At 42.6% G+C, this 16,210-nt stretch overlaps 1 protein-coding gene across 1 annotated transcript in view; it reads right to left on the reverse strand.

Moving 5' to 3' along the window:
* LOC126235199 (uncharacterized) overlaps window positions 1–16,210 on the reverse strand; it is a 305,365-nt gene that overhangs the window by 15,523 nt on the left and 273,632 nt on the right. The gene's annotated exons all lie outside the window — the stretch shown is intronic.

The raw sequence follows: 16,210 nt of genomic DNA on the forward strand, positions 1-16,210 counted from the left end.
ATTTTTGCAGGAGGGAGATTTTAATTTGCACTCACATGACAAGCTATTAGAGATCACCATTTGCATCTACATCAATAAAACAAAATCCTGAACAATTAATAATATTGAATGTTACTATACACTTAACAGTCATACAGACAGCATAGCATTTAGCTAGTTCAGACCAATAGATTCAAGCACTATATTAGCTGTTTGACTAACAGGAACTCAATTCATGAAGATTTACTATGACAGGCTCCATGACAGAATACTTGCTGATTTCTCGTTATTAATCTTCGGGTTGCATGTCTTATCAGTCTGCCAGTCTAAGAACTTTCCAAATGCAGCATCTGTTTTTCAGACTACACTAATTCACAATAACACTGAGCAACCTCATGGGGATTGGCGAGCAGCTGCAATTCCACTCTGGTTTGTTACAAGTTGAGAGAGATGTGGTTGATTAATAAATAAGTGATAATATTGCATTGCCTGGTATATGTAGTTAGCGCTGTGTTGGTTTTCACTGAGTGAATGCTGACATTTTCAAACTTAATGACTGAACATGGGAAGGTATGGAAAACTGGTTCATATCAAGGGTTGAAATAACTAGACACCATCTCACAGTGGTTACTGTGAGATCTTTTAGACTTTGATTCCTTAAATATAACCTTGTTCTGAGGAATACAGACAGTGCCTGAGAACACCGAGTGAATGATAAGGAACCTCATCATCTTTGCACACCAGAATTTTCATATTGCCGCATTCATCACTCATTTCCTACCTCACTGAACTACTTTGTTCATATTTCCGTTTCATCACTATAACAAATGTGGGATGTTCCACAGTCTCATACCTCTTGTATTATTGTCTGTAGCCACATGGTCACTTGTCTCCATATTTTCTATCATGGGTCAAATAAGATGCCTGATGGCCCAGGGACATTCCATGTCAAATCAACACTATCCTACTCTTCAACCTTAACCAGCAGGTATGTTGTAAATAGTCTTCACGGCTTTGACGTTGTGCAAATTCCACAATATTTCCTTGGAGCAACTCTCAGACATCTTCAGGTGGTCAACTGTGCTGGCAGCTGGGTATGACTGACTGTATCCGCATGTCGACACCCCTGTATACAGAACACACGTGCGAAGAACGCGCAGACGCCGAAATCATGCATGCTTTTCTTGTTTTCTGCGGTATGTGAATGATACATTTCAGGCCCAAGCGAGTTCAGTCCATGGAGCAGAATGAAGATACAAAGACACCCACCACTTTCGCCTTCTTGTCATATTTTGGTGCCACGTATTCAAGAATCTGAAGAGTCCGCAGAAGATATGACATTAAGTGTGGTTTTCGACCATCTGCACAACTGAGGAACCTGTTGGTTTCAGTTAAGAAGGATTCTTGGCCTGGGGAAACGTGGTGTGTATAAGATTACTTGTCAGCGTGGGGCAGCATATATAGGCCAGACATGTCAAACAGTACAAGAATGCTGCGATGAACAACAGCATCATACATGCCTCCATCAACCGGAGAAGTCGGCAATCGCAGAACACTGTCTGAATACAGGACATACCATGATTTATGAAAAGACTGAAGTTTTGTCCCTAGCATCATCTTTCTGGGACTGCATCATTAAGGAAGAAATACATATCTGTACAGCTGATAAGCTCATCAACAGGGATGCAGGATTTTAACTGAGCACAGCCTGGAAGCTTGCACTGACTGCTATTAAATCATGACAAGGAAACAAGATTTTTCGATAACAGACCTATCATAACATTGGTCTAGTATGGTTTTTTAGTGAGTAACATCTGGCTGCTCTGTTAGTAAACACAGTGTACAGTTCACGTGCAGGTGGGCTGCTCTGCAGTTTTAAGTAGAGCATGTTCGAGTCTGGTGCCACCTATCTGCAAATCATTGCTCATGCGTGATCTCTGCAGCTGTGCGTACTCTGCACACCTGTACTATATGCCAGGGCCAACATGCAGATACTGTCAGTTGTACCCAGCTGCCAGCAAGGTCCAACCTCCTGAAGATGTCGGACAGCTGCTCCGAGGAAATATTGTGGAGTTTGCACAACATCATCTGGCACCAAACCCGTAAAGACTATTTACAACATTATTTTAACATGAATTTTAGCTCAACATCTCAGATTTTGATGAAACTTGGCACAGACGTAGCTTACATATAGATTAAGAAAATATCCAATTTGATTAAAATACGTCAACCCATTTTGAAAATATGGCAATGTGAAGACGTCAAAAAAAATCACTGCTAAGTAGCGCAAACACATAAATAGAAAAAGTTAATGATTTAAAGCTGATGACAGGAGATATTCAGAACCAATAACAACATCACTGTTAAGTGGCACAAACACACAAATAGGAAAAGTTAATGGTTTAAATTAATATGCACAGTGTAGCTACAAGATAAGATAAGCTTTCACATATAATATAGGTCCTTTTTGTGTGTGTTACACATGAAGGTATATTACACAAATGTGCCAGTAAAAGTTAAAATAATGACGTAAATGTCTGGTCTTCTGGGCTCGAAATTTTTTCTAAGTGGCTGGTCCTCAAAGTGTTAAGTTTTAAATGATAATTAAACGCTCTGTGATTTAAGAAATTCTCAAATGTAACGTAATTCATCTGGCATGAAAGGTAATTTGCTTTGAAAGTAACGCTTCAAAATATTTTCCCAAGACCTGCTAGAAATGGGTACGTTTCAGCAGTTGCCAGAGTGTGCCCAAAAACAGGTATTACTGTGAGTGCGCAGCTATGATGATGTAGGAAACCCATGTGTTCATATGTATAAAGCATTGATTTTACATTATGTCATAAAAGAAACAGGAAATCAGAGGATATTCCAAGAGCATCAGAATTTCATAAACCATACTAAAAATGCATAATTCGGATTGAAGTGCACATTCATATGTCCAGATTCACAGTGAAGTAGGCTCCAACCGGACATTAGGTTTTCAATGTGGTTTCCAAGATGTGTGTGTGTGTGTGTGTGTGTGTGTGTGTGTGTGTGTGTGTGTTGGGCTTACGGGCACTCGGCGTTGAGGTCATCAGGGCCCTGACACACATTAAAAGAAACAAATGTGGACCAACTCAGTATAATGGAAGCATACACGCAAAGAAAATATAACATAAGGAAAACGAGAAAGGAACCATAGGAAATTGTCATTGGCCGGCCCCTTACATAAAATACAAGAGAGCCAGTCACCCTGTGTACAAATTAAGTCCCTCTTTAACCACATTCCTTTGAGTATTTCCTAAAAGAGATGGCAGATCCGCCAGCAAGTCAGCCGCAGCCAACTGGTCAGAAAATAAAACGCAATCCAATAAAAAGTGGTGCACAGTGACCTGGACGTCACAAGCACCACACGGATGAGCAACAATCAACGATGTGGTGAGTGGATGATGTTGGAGCTGCAAGAAACTTACAAGACTGGCGACCAGCAGAAGCTGGAGCTGCCGTCGGATGGTAAGTGGCGGTTCCCCAGCTTCAGCACAGAGGCTGGGTATGGGACTGGTCCGATAAGCACACATGGCCAGTCGAATCCCCGCGTGGTGGACAGCGTCAAGGATCCGCAAATAAGAGGGCCTCGCTGGCCCATACACCATGCACCCATAGTCCAGCTGCGAATGCACAAAAGCCTGATAAAATTGGAGCAGTCGCACCCTGTCCACTCCCCAAGACCTGTGGCTGAGGCAGCTGAGGCACTTCAGGATGTTCAGTGCCTTCAGGGTTCTGGCTTTCAAGTCTCGCAGATGTGGCAACCATGACAATCTGGAGTCAAAATTAAAATGAACTAAAACACTACCCTGGGGGACACCTTTCTCCTGCTCAAACCGATCAGACAGTGTGTCACCAACTCAGGTCTGAAAAAACTGCTGAGACAGGAAAGATCGAATGAAAATGGGGAGGTGGCCATGAAAGCCCCGCTGATGCAGTCGTGTGAGAATACATTGTCTCCAAGTAGTATCGTTTGCCTTACTGATATCAAAGAACATGCTGATACAGTGATGCTGACGGAGGAATGCCTGCTGAATAGCCACCTCTAGGAGGGTCAGGTTGTCGACCGTGGACCGAAATTTCTGGAAGCCACACTGAGAGCGGCTAAGGAGTTCCCTGGTCTCGAACAGCCAGACCAGACGATGGTTAACCATTTGTTCCAGGGTCTTTCCGACACAGCTCGTCAAGGTGATACTCCAAACACTACTGGGACATGTGCGGTCCTTTCCTGGTTTGAGGAGAGGGATGAGAATTGCCTCCCTCCATGAGTTGGGGAAGATGCCTGTCTAGCATATTAGATTAAAACATGGGTGCAGTGTCAGAAGTCTCATTCAGTGCCGATTCGAGCTCCCACATAGAGAAAGGGGAGTTGTACGCCTCAGAACTGTTTGACCTAGTGTCCAACCTTTCTCTCTCGACAGTTGCATGGTAGCGATAAAACGCAGGATCCTGGCTTGCAGTGGCAGTGGTTTGTTCAAAATGCTCGGCCAGCATCTGAGTAATGTTTCTAGGTGTTGTTTGGAGGTACCCCTGGTTCAGCACTGCAGCTATTGGTAAACAGCTGTGTTTACCGAAAATCCTCCAGATGGCTTCCCGTACCTTTGAGCAACAAGAGGAACGATTGATGGAATTCATAAACTCATGCCATGACTGCTTTTTGCTCTCTTTAACAACATGGCGAGCCTTGGCTTTCATGATTCAAAAGGTTACGAGATTGTCCGCTGTCGGGCGGCATTTAAACCACGAAGAGCCGCATGTCTGTACCGGATAGCTAAACGGCACTCTTCTGTCCACCAAGGGACAGGTTGCCTCTGAAGAGGGCCAAAAGACTTTAGTGTGGATAGATCAGCAGCGTGATGGATCACATACATGATGTGATCCACCCATTTCTGGATGCTGTCACGGTGTTCAAACACAGGCAACTGGTTGAACAGCATCTAGTTAGCCTCGCCGATCAGCCATGTTGGTGACTTCTGTTCCAGCAACACAACATAGAGTAGCTGAAGGCAGATGGGGAAGTGGTCGCTGGAATGAAGGTCGTCAATGACCTTCCTGTGAACAGTCAGCGAGGGGTGGAGAGCAGAAAGATAGGTTGATGGCTGAGAATGACCCAGTAGCAGTGCAGAAATAAGTCAGAGCACCAGCGTTTAGGAGGCGCAGCTCTCGAGATGCCAGGAGGCTCTCCAGAACTCAACCCCAAGGCCAAGTAGACGTTGAGCCCCACAGGACATGGTGGGTATTGATGTCACCTAGTAGGAGAAATGGTCAGGTGAGTTGTGTGATAAGATCTGTGAGAGCCTCAGAGTCTAATGCATCCAGTAAGGGAAATAAAGGGAACAAACTGTAAGTCTCTGACGTGCAGAAATTTCAACTGCAACTGCTTGCAGGTTGGTATCCAGGAGAAGAGCAGAGGAGTGGGGCCCATTATTGACAAACACAGCAACCCCTCCCTTGGCTCTTTCCCCAGTCAGGTCATCCTTGTAATATAGGGTATAGCCCCGCAGTGCAGGGGCATCAGATGCTTTGAAATGTGTTTGCAGAAAACGGAAGCACAGATTGCGTTGCTGCACTAGGAGTTTCAGTTCCTCCATGTGTGTCCTGAATCCATTCATATTCCACTGTATAATGGGAGCCATCTATCAGGGGGTAGTATTTTCATCCTGACTTTCTGATGGGTAGGGGAAGCCACAATGGGTGGAGGCTCAGTTTTGGAGTGAGATGGTTGCCCCAATCTGACATCAAGCTCCATAGCCTCTAAAGAATAATCGACAGAGACGTCAGAGAGGTCAATGTCGACATCGTCAGGTTGTTTTCTGCCTGATTCCACCGATGGTTGACATTTTGCCTTCGATTTTTGTCCCTGGGTAGACTTTGCAGCCACAGTTGTGGTTGCAGGTGTGGCAACATTGGACAGTGTACCGGACAGAACCTTTGGAGGGGGCAGGAAGCTCTGCAATGTCAGCAACCACATCTTTCTCATATGTTCTCGGGGGAGGGACAGGCGTAGAAACGGCTGCAGCAGCACAAGTGCATGGACACATGCAGATATTAGTGCAGACACTAGCAGCCTCCATTTGTGTAGCAGCGTCAGCTTTCTGTGTGGGCTGTTTAACAACTGAAGTGAAGGAGTTAGCAAAACACGGGGGCAGCATGGCTTTATAGAGCTTTTTTGCCTCATTATAGGGGATGCGCTTAATAGTTTTAAGCTCCTGTATCTTCCGTTCTTGCAGATACACGCTGCAGTCCTGACTCCAGACGGGGTGAGGTCCAGAGCAATTTACACACTTCAATAGAGACAAACAATGGACATCTTCATGGGTGGCCTGACCATACTTGTCACAAGTAACTTCTCCACGACACCTGAGAGTAATATGCCCAAAGCGCTGGCATTTGAAACATCACATTGCGTTGGGTACATAAGGCCGCACACTTAAGCGTAGGAAACCTGTCTTAATATGCTCGGGGAGTTTCGTGCTATTGAAAGTCAGTATAAAAAGAGTCTGACTTAACAAGAACCCCATTCACCCTCTTCATGATATTTTGCACATCAACTATTCCTGCTGGAGCCCACTCATCTTTCAGTTCCTCTTTGGGAATGTCCCCCAGATCCCTGCATGTCACAACACCTTTGCTGTAATTCAAGGTGGCGTGCAGATCAGTTTTGATGGCATATTCCCCAAGGGAGTGTGTGTTCTGGAGATTCTTTGCTTGTTGGGTACTAGCGGTTTCCACCAACTGCGTCCCATTACGCAATCTCTTAACAGGTTTCAAACTGCCAGCAATGCCCTCGAGCCCTTTTTGAGTATAGAAAGGGGGAACTTTCTCGAAGCTGCCCTCTTTTCTTTTAATGGTTAAAAACAGATTATGGTTAAAAGCAGATTCTGACCGCCAGCATGTGTTCTGTTACTAGTCATGATACTCTCATTTTGCTTCAGGGTCAGGAGGACTGGCTACAAGTGCCCTCTTGTTGGACTGGGTGTTGGAACTTACCAGCGGCCCACCCTTTCTGCTGGGAGGTGGCAAAGAAGATTTCGGAGGATCCATTTTTGTCCCAAGAGCAGCTAGGGAATTAGAAGTCCACCTACACAGATCTCCACGTGCCTAGGTAAGCCTTATACAACTGAGGTATGGTGGGTTCCTCGGAGGTTGCCTGCTAACAACTGTTCCACCTCAACAGCCATGCATCTCATCAGTGTGCAGTACACCTTGAGATTGCAGGTTTTTTTATAGAGGTTTATTTCATCCTCGCGATCCGATCAGTCAAGCCGAGATCCCCATTCCCTGAGACACACAACGTTGCATCACCACACCACACGGTGGTCACTGAAGTATGCCCGGAGCTTATGGTGACAGGGGACTGGTGGTGCTTAGCAGTCCCCAACTCAGGAACCCTGGGGTCGCCAAGCCCGTACCCGGCAAATGAAAGTCGAGCCCCTGGGAGCTTCAGGTTGTAAATTTTCTTGGAGTACGAGTTCTGTACTATCTCGCGTTTGGTTCTTTATTATGGTATACTACCATACTTGCAAGAAGATGAAAATGTGCACCTGAAATTCAGCAAACTTTGGAACTAGCCAATATTGTGGACTGAAACACTTTGGTTCAAATAAATAGACTGCCTCAGTGGAAAAGATTAATAAAAGCCAAATTTCCTTAGAAAACTGACAAAAATAACTTCATTGTTCTGCAAAGCGATTAATGCTTGACTGCCCAAAACTTGGAAATAAAAAAAAAAAAATCAGAAAACTGAAATTAATAACCTATTTTAGCCTTCCCTAATTACGTGTATGCATTTTAATTCACTAGATAGCTCCAGGCCACATAAATCCATCTTAGTTTTCATTTGATGTGCGAGCTGTAAACGAAGAGGAAACAGCGAAATCACTAAACACTAACATCGATCACATGGCGACAACCCCCCTTCCCCATGAAACAACTCAAGAGTGCTCTGTGTGCGTGTGCAACTGGCAACTTGGGCAGGTCAGAAAATTTTTTCCGATCAGCATCTGCCTGCAACTGCTGATACAGCAAACAGCCACACTTCAAGTATCCAGAAGTGAGAGCATACGTGACTCAAATGCGCATGTGCATGAGCTCATTGGCAACTGCTCAAATGAACCTAATTCACACAGCTGTGAAGTTATGCTCATTGGAAGTAATTTGTTGTTACAAAGTATTACATAATCTTCATCCTAAGGCCTTTGATACATTTTGCTGTTGGCAGTTGTTTGTGTGTGTGCACCGTGTTTTGTTGTTGTAAATGGCACATTTCCTTTGCAACTAAATTTTTTTTCTTCCTCTAATCTCTCATTTATGTTTCATTGCTGGAGTATTATTCTACAGTAGCAGGATACAGTAATATTCTTTGTTAGAATATCAGTTCTTACCAGACAGTCAAAATTACTAAAATTGAACTGAAAACCAAAACAATGAAAAAAATCCTGGAATTTTGAAAAATTTTCTAGTTTTTCCCGGTATCTCTAGGATGAAAAAATTCCTCGGTTTTTCCAGATTTTCCAACTGTTCCAGGGCATATACATCTTGATTGCAATGTAGGGTAGCCTTGCAGTCTGAGGCGCCTTGTCACGGTCCGCGCGGCTCCCCCTATCGGAGGTTCGAGTCCTCCCTCGGGCATGGGTGTGTGTGTTGTCCATAGCATAAGTTAGTTTAAGTTAGATTAAGAAATGGGTAAGCTTAGGGACCAATGACCTCAGCAGTTTGGTCCCATAAGACCTTACCACAAATTTCCGAATTTTTTCCATCTTGATTAAGCTAAAATGATGGGACAAGTGTCACTTTGCAACATTTTTCATGAGCTTTCCAATGGTGCACAACACATAACAGATTTGAGAGGAAAATTGTTTTCCTCATTTAAATGAAAATTTAAATCTTTAATTTATCAAAAGCATATTGCCAAAATTTTTGAAAAATTACAACACTTCACATTATTGTTAACTTATTCCCTAAATATGAAAGTAGGACTCCCATGAGATCACACTTTTATAAAACTTCATTTTAAACTAAAAAAACAATATTGTCATAAAATTTATAGATTTCAGCAGAAATATACATGTTGTTGTTGTGGTCTTCAGTCCTGAGACTGGTTTGATGCAGCTCTCCATGCCCTGTGCAAGCTGCTTCATCTCCCAGTACCTACTGCAACCTACATCCTTCTGAATCTGCTTAGTGTATTCATCTCTTGGTCTCCCTCTACGATTTTTACCCTCCAAGCTGTCTTCCAATACTATATTGGTGATCCCTTGATGCCTCAGAACATTTCCTACCAACCGATCCCTTCTACTAGTCAAGTTGTGCCACAAACTCCTCTTCTTCCCAATTCTATTCAATACCTCCTCATTAGTTATGTGATCTATCCGTCTGATCTTCAGCATTTTTCTGTAGCATCACATTTCGAAAATGTGCAGTGTTTTGGCACATCTATTTACTCTAAGGAACATCTGCATGAAGAGACCAACAGATAAAGATCACGACAGTCTACCCTACTAAATGAATGAATATTCTGCAAACCGTATGAACTGGTAACTTTAATATCAACAGAAATGAAAGGGGGGTTGGGGGAACACACACATAGTGCATGGTCATTTCATGTCAAATCAGCAAGTTCATGTCACCCGCCATATCAGATTTTCGTGAAACTGTAGTTATAACATTTTTTATTGTCTCAGATTAAAACTTCTTTTTACACTGAATTTACAATGTAGTGATGTTCTGATAATTTGGCTGTGTGAGAATGACCATGCAAAGTGGTACTATCTACAGAAATACTCATACTTCGGGTCTTCATGAAGCTTTTGATTTGGAATTTTTGCAGAAGTTAAGAGAGGCATATAGTTAAAAGAAATACAATTATTTAAATAGTAAACTAACAGAGAAAACTACAAAAAATGTTAGTGTGTGTCATTTTCCAATTTCTGGAAAAATTACAAGGGCACTGAAAAATGCTTCTATCACATTTCTCCAACTTGTTGGGAACCTAGTTTTGGTTTCAAATATGAGGGTTGCCCAGAAAGCGCTTTTTTTTTTCTCTCTCCTTTCAGCAATTCTTTATTCAACATAATGAGAATTACACATACAAAATAATCCCCCCCCCCTCTACACAACCTATTTTTCCACATACCAGGTGTAGAAGTATGAAACCGGAATGTCCCTATAGATGGTGCTAGCCATCAGTGTAGAGGCTGCTTCTGCAGTGCCATCTGCTTCCTGCAATGGCTGATGACGAATGCCAACAACATTAACCCAAGTTCCATACATTGGTATTCATTTCAAACCTATAAAAATGTCAACTTACGTGCCTACGAACTACGATTTGTGGACAGCACTGTTTTCTGTTGTCATTTGACGAAAACTGCTTCAGAATCGTATTGAATGCTTGTTGAAGTTTTCAGTAAACATGCTCTAGGTAAAACACAGTGTTTCCAATGGTTAAAAAAATTAGAAAGTGGTGATTTTGCTGTGAGACATGATGAGCAGAGGAAACCACCGAAAAGTTTGAAGACATCAAAGTGCAGGCATTATTGGACGAAGATGATACTCATTACTCAACATGAACTCACAGAACAATTGAATGTGACGCAGAAAACCATTTTTTTCCTTGGGTGAAAGCTATGGGAAAGGTGCAGAAAGTGGGTTCTGTATGAACTGAATGAAAGACAAAAAGCAAATCGAAAGACCACTTGTGAAATGCTGCTCACCAGACACAAAAGAAAGTCATTTCTCCATCTAACAGTGACAGGTGATGCAAATGGATACATTTTGAGAATCCTAAGCATCGTAAATCACAGGTGAATCCACGCAAACCATTGAGATCCACTGCAAGACCAAGTCGCTTTGGAAAGAAGACAATGCTCTGTGTTTAGCGGGATTAGACAGGTGTCGTCTATTATGAGCTGCTAAAGCCTGATAAAACTGTTAACGGTGTTTGCTGCTGACATCGATTTAAATTAAGCATTATGGGAAAAATGACTGGAATATGGAAAAAGGCAACACAAAGTCATATTGCTCCATGATAACGCCCCTTGACAGACAGCAAAACAGGTCAGTGAAACGATTGCAGCATTCAGTTGGGAAATACTAGGGCATGCGGCTTATTCTCCAGACTTGGCTCTGTCTAGTTAACATCTATTTGCATCACTGGGGCATGCTCTCACTGAACAACACCTCAATTCATATGAAAATGCACGAAAATGGCTCGCTGACTGGTTTGCTTCAAAAGAAGAATTGGATGAGCCTCATGTAGCTGAAGCTGTAGAAAGGGCACAACGAGCTTTCAAGGACTTGAAAATGGTAAGGAAATTTGTAAAGAGAAAGAAAGTTCTGTTGTTAGGTAGCTCCCATGGTAGAGGTGCTGGCCAACTACTGCAGGATAATCTAGGTCCAGAGTACCAGGTCACAAACTTTTTCAAGCCTAGTGCACATCTGGGTCAGGTAACAGATGATGTAGGTTCTTTATGCAAGGATTTCACAAAGGAGGATGCCGTGGTTATAGTGGGTGGTCTGGGAAACAGCACTGACAGAGACTGAATATTCCATAGAGAGTTACCTGGTGAAGATAGCATCAGCAACGAAGCATACAAGTGAGGGATTTGTGTCTGTGTTGAGACGCCATGATCGGCCTCATTTGAACTCTTCCATCGGGAGGGTGATCTCGGAGTTGGAGTGGCTGCTTAGGACGGATATAGGGTCCCATATTGGTTTGATTCCTGTGGATGCTATCGATAGGTGGGACTACACTAGGCACAGCCTTCACTTCAATAGGAAAGGGAAGGGAAAACTGTCTGGGTTGATTGCAGATAACTTAAGGGGGGACACTGTCACAAGTGGTAAAATACCAGTGGTCACAGGTGTCAGAGGGATGCCTTTTTTAGGATAGGGAAGGGGGAAAGAAAATGAGTTTTAAGAGAGATTGGCAGACACACTCAGTTTGAGAAAACAGATGAACAGGAGTCAGATTTTAGCATACAGCCTCCATTTAAACAATGTTTAACAGAAAGTAATCAGAAACTTCCAGTTCATCTTCGCCAATGCAGTTGTAATACCATTATTATGCAGTATCAGTTATCTTTATTACACCAGAACATTCCGGGGCTCAGAAATAAAGTTGATGAACTACTCATCATTTGTATTGATGAAATGAATTCATCTACCAAATTGACATAATCTGCCTCTCTGAACATCAAGTGACCACTGGTATAGAGGTGTTAGACATTTCGGGATTTAAGCTAGCTTCCTACTTCTGCAGAGTAGATATGGATGGAGGAGGAGTTGCCACATTTATTAAAAACTGCCATAAATTCAATAACATTGGCATTAATAAATTCTGTTTAGAGCAGCATCTAGAAGCATGTGCGACAGAAGTAGGGTTCCATAACAGATCCTATATAATAGTAACTATTTACCGAGCACCTGCAGGAAATTATAAGCTATTCATAAATCATCAAGAAGCTCTTTTGGGTAATTTAACAGGAAGAAACAAAGAAATTTTGATTGCTGGTGACTTTAATACACATTATCTAATGCAATCTTCCAGTAAACATTTACTGCAGTTAGTAATGTTGTCCTTCAATCTAACTCACACTGTAAACTTTCCAACTAGGATCACTAAATCCTCAAGGACACCCATTGATAACATTTTTATAGACAAATCAAAGGAACAAACTCATATCATACAACCTGTAATAAATGGACTATCAGATCATGACATGCAGCTCCTTGTTTTAGATGTAAATTCTAAGCCGATTATCAAGACTGCTAAATCTCAGTACAGGAGGGTAGTCAATCAAACAAAAATTGAGCGTTTTAGAAAACTGCTTAAAGATATGAACTGGAAAGATGTTTATAGTGCTCATGACATGAATGAAAAATATAACTCATTCATGAACAATGTCATTACCATGTTTGAAAACTGTTTTCCTCTAAAAGTTACTCAAATTAAACAGAAGTCTATAATAAAACCATGGGTTACACAAGGAATAAGGATTTCCTGTACGACAAAAAGGAAAATGTATCTGTTGACCAAGAATAGCTCCAATGCTGATGATTTAGCTAAATACAAGGAATACTGTAAAATATTAAAAAAAGTTTGAACAGTCCACGGGTGTACTGCTGGTCCATAGTGCCCAACGGGCACAATATTTCGGTGATCAGACATGTCGCCATTGTCAGGTGCACTGACAAACTGAGCTCCTGAGGGCAGGCGGTCGTCCTAAATCCCCTTCCCCCCCCCCCCCCCCCGAGGTGTTCTCTCTGCGCCCGCGGCCGTGCTTCAGCGGTCGCTGAGAGGCTGGCGCCGGCATCTGTGGTGGCGTCTGTGTAACTGCCTCGTCCGCCCTGATTGCTCATTCATTTTCTTTGATGAGCCTCTTTTTAATTAGACTCAGTGCTGGTTCGCATGCCTTGCTAAGGTTATAACCGCAATCTCTGTTGATGAGTTCGTCCCTGGTATGAATTTCGATAGCCTCTCTAATGACGCTGTCCCAGTATTTAGATGCCTGTGACAAGACCCTGGTATGTTGGTAGTCCATTTCATGATTTTCGGACAAACAGTGCTCTGCAACTGCTGACTTGTTGGGGTACATAAGTCTAGTGTGCCTCTGATGTTCTCGGCAACGATCTTCAACTTGCAATGGGGAGCCCACTTTCGCCTGTGGTCGCGAATTTCTATATGGAGTATTTTGAGGAGGAAGCTTTGGCATCATACAAATGAAAACCTACTTGTTTTCTATGTTATGTTGATGACACGTTCGTGATATGTCCCCATGGAAGGGACAAGCTCCTAGACTTCCTTACACACCTGAACTCCATACATTCGAACATCAAATTCCCTATGGAGACCGAAGCATAAGGAAGTTTACCATTCCTGGACGTCATGCTCAAAAGAAGAGCGGATGGCACCCTGGGCCATGGGGTGTACAGGAAGAAAATGTACACCGACCTGTATTTGCTTGCAAATAAATAGCTGCCAACACCCTTCGCAGAGGAATGGGGTACTAAAAACACTGGTGCACAGGGCGTGCACCATCTCGGACGCAGAGAGTCTGCCACATGAGCTGGAACACCTCAAAACTGTATTTCGGAAAAACGTGTACTTGGAAGAGCAGATCAGATGTGCTCTCCGCCCCACTTCTACAGTACCGTGTGTGGAGAAGGACGAAGTCTCGGAGGAAGAGATAGCCACCGCCTATATACCGTATACTGGCGGAAGAGATAGCCACCGCCTATATACCGTATACTGGCGCACTATCGAGGAAAATAGGACGAATATTAAGGAAACACTGAGTAGGAACTGTCTTTTGCCCGCCCAATAAAACACGAGCATTATTGGGAAGTGTCAAAGACGATCTTGGTTTGCGGAAGGCCGGCATATACCAGATTCCCTGTGAGTGTGGGAAGACTTACCTTGGACAGACAGTGTGCACCACCGAAGTGCCGAGAACATCAGAGGCACACTCAACTTATGTACCCCAACAAGTCGGCCAGTCACAGAGCGCTGTTTGTCCGAAAATCACGAAATGTACAACGAACATACCAGGGTCTTGTCACAGACATCTAAATACTGGGACAACATCGTTAGAGAGGCTATCGAAATTCGTACCAGGGATGAACTCATCTACAGAGATTGCGGCTATAACCTCAGCAAGGCATGGGAACCAGCTCTGAGACTAATTAAACAGAGGCTCAGCAAATAAAACGAACAAGCGACCAGGGCGGATGAGGCAGTTACACCGACGCCACCACAGATGTCGACGCCAGCCTCTCAGTGACCGCCGAAGCGTGGGCGCGGAGAGAACGTCTTGGGGGGGGGGGGGGGGATTCAGGACAGCAGCCCGCCCTCAGGAGCTCAGTTCATCAGCGCACCTGACGATGGCGACATGTCTGATCGACGAAATATTGTGCCCGTTGGACACTATGGACCGGCAGTACACCGTGGACTGTTCGAGCAAGAAATGCGCTGGGAGAAGTTGAAGAATCACATTAAAAAAAGTAATTCAGACATCTTAACAAATGCACTATGAGAAGAAGATAGCAATGTCAGGGAACAAAATAAAAATAATATGAGACATAGTGAAAGAGAAGACTGGTAGAACCAGAAAGGAACATGAGCAAATAGCATTAAGGGCAGATGACACATTAGTAACCGATGTGGCAAATCTATTTAACAAGTACTTTATATCCGTTACTGATAGAATGGGATTGTCAGGATCAGTAAAGAATGCCCTTGAATATCTGAAACTAGCCTTTAAAAATAGCTTCAGGTACATGAAGATGTCACTCACTTCACCAAAAGAAATAACTTCCATAATAAAATCTTTAAAAACAAAGTGTTCTAGTGGTTACGATGAAATATCAACAAAGTTAATTAAGGCATGTTCTTGTGAGTTTAGTACAATTCTAATTTACTTGTGTAACCAGTCAATTATAACTGGGACATTTCCTGACAGGCTAAAATATGCAGATGTTAAGCCTCTATTCAAGAAAGGGGATAAAGAGATAACATCAAACTACAGACCGATTTTACTTTTGCCAACATTCTCAAAAATTTTAGAAAAAGTAATGTACAGGCAACTTCTCAACCATCTGACCACAAATAACATATTATCAAGAACACAATTTGGATATCTGAAGGGTTCTGATATCTAGAAGGCTATTTACACCTATAGTGAAAATGTACTTAATTCATTAAATAACAAATTACAAGCAGCAGGTATTTTCTGTGATTTGTCAAAGGCATTTGATTGTGTGAACCACAACATTCTTTTAAATAAATTAGAATTCTATGGTGTCACAGGCAGTGTGGCAAAATGGTTCAAGTCATACCTCGCTAACAGGAAACAAAGGGTGTCAGTGCAAGGGACTAGTAAATTAAGCCATCAGTCATCATCAGAATGGGAAGAAATTACATGTGGTGTCCCACAAGGATCCATCTTAGGGCCATTGCTTTTTCTTGTGTACATTAATGATCTCTCATTAGTTACACTGCCAAAAGCAGAGTTCGTTTTGTTTGCAGATCACACAAGTATTGCAATAAATAGTATGTCGAGTGTAGTTCTAGAAAGATCTGCTAATGATATTTTCATGGATATTAATAAATGGTTTAAAGCCAACTCAATGACATTAAACTTTGAAAAGATTCACTATATGTATTTCAGAACCTGTAAGAGGTTTCCACCCAGCATATGCATAAAGTATG

The sequence above is a fragment of the Schistocerca nitens genome, chromosome 2, assembly GCF_023898315.1.
Source record: "Schistocerca nitens isolate TAMUIC-IGC-003100 chromosome 2, iqSchNite1.1, whole genome shotgun sequence".
Classification (NCBI taxonomy): Eukaryota; Metazoa; Arthropoda; class Insecta; order Orthoptera; family Acrididae; genus Schistocerca; species Schistocerca nitens.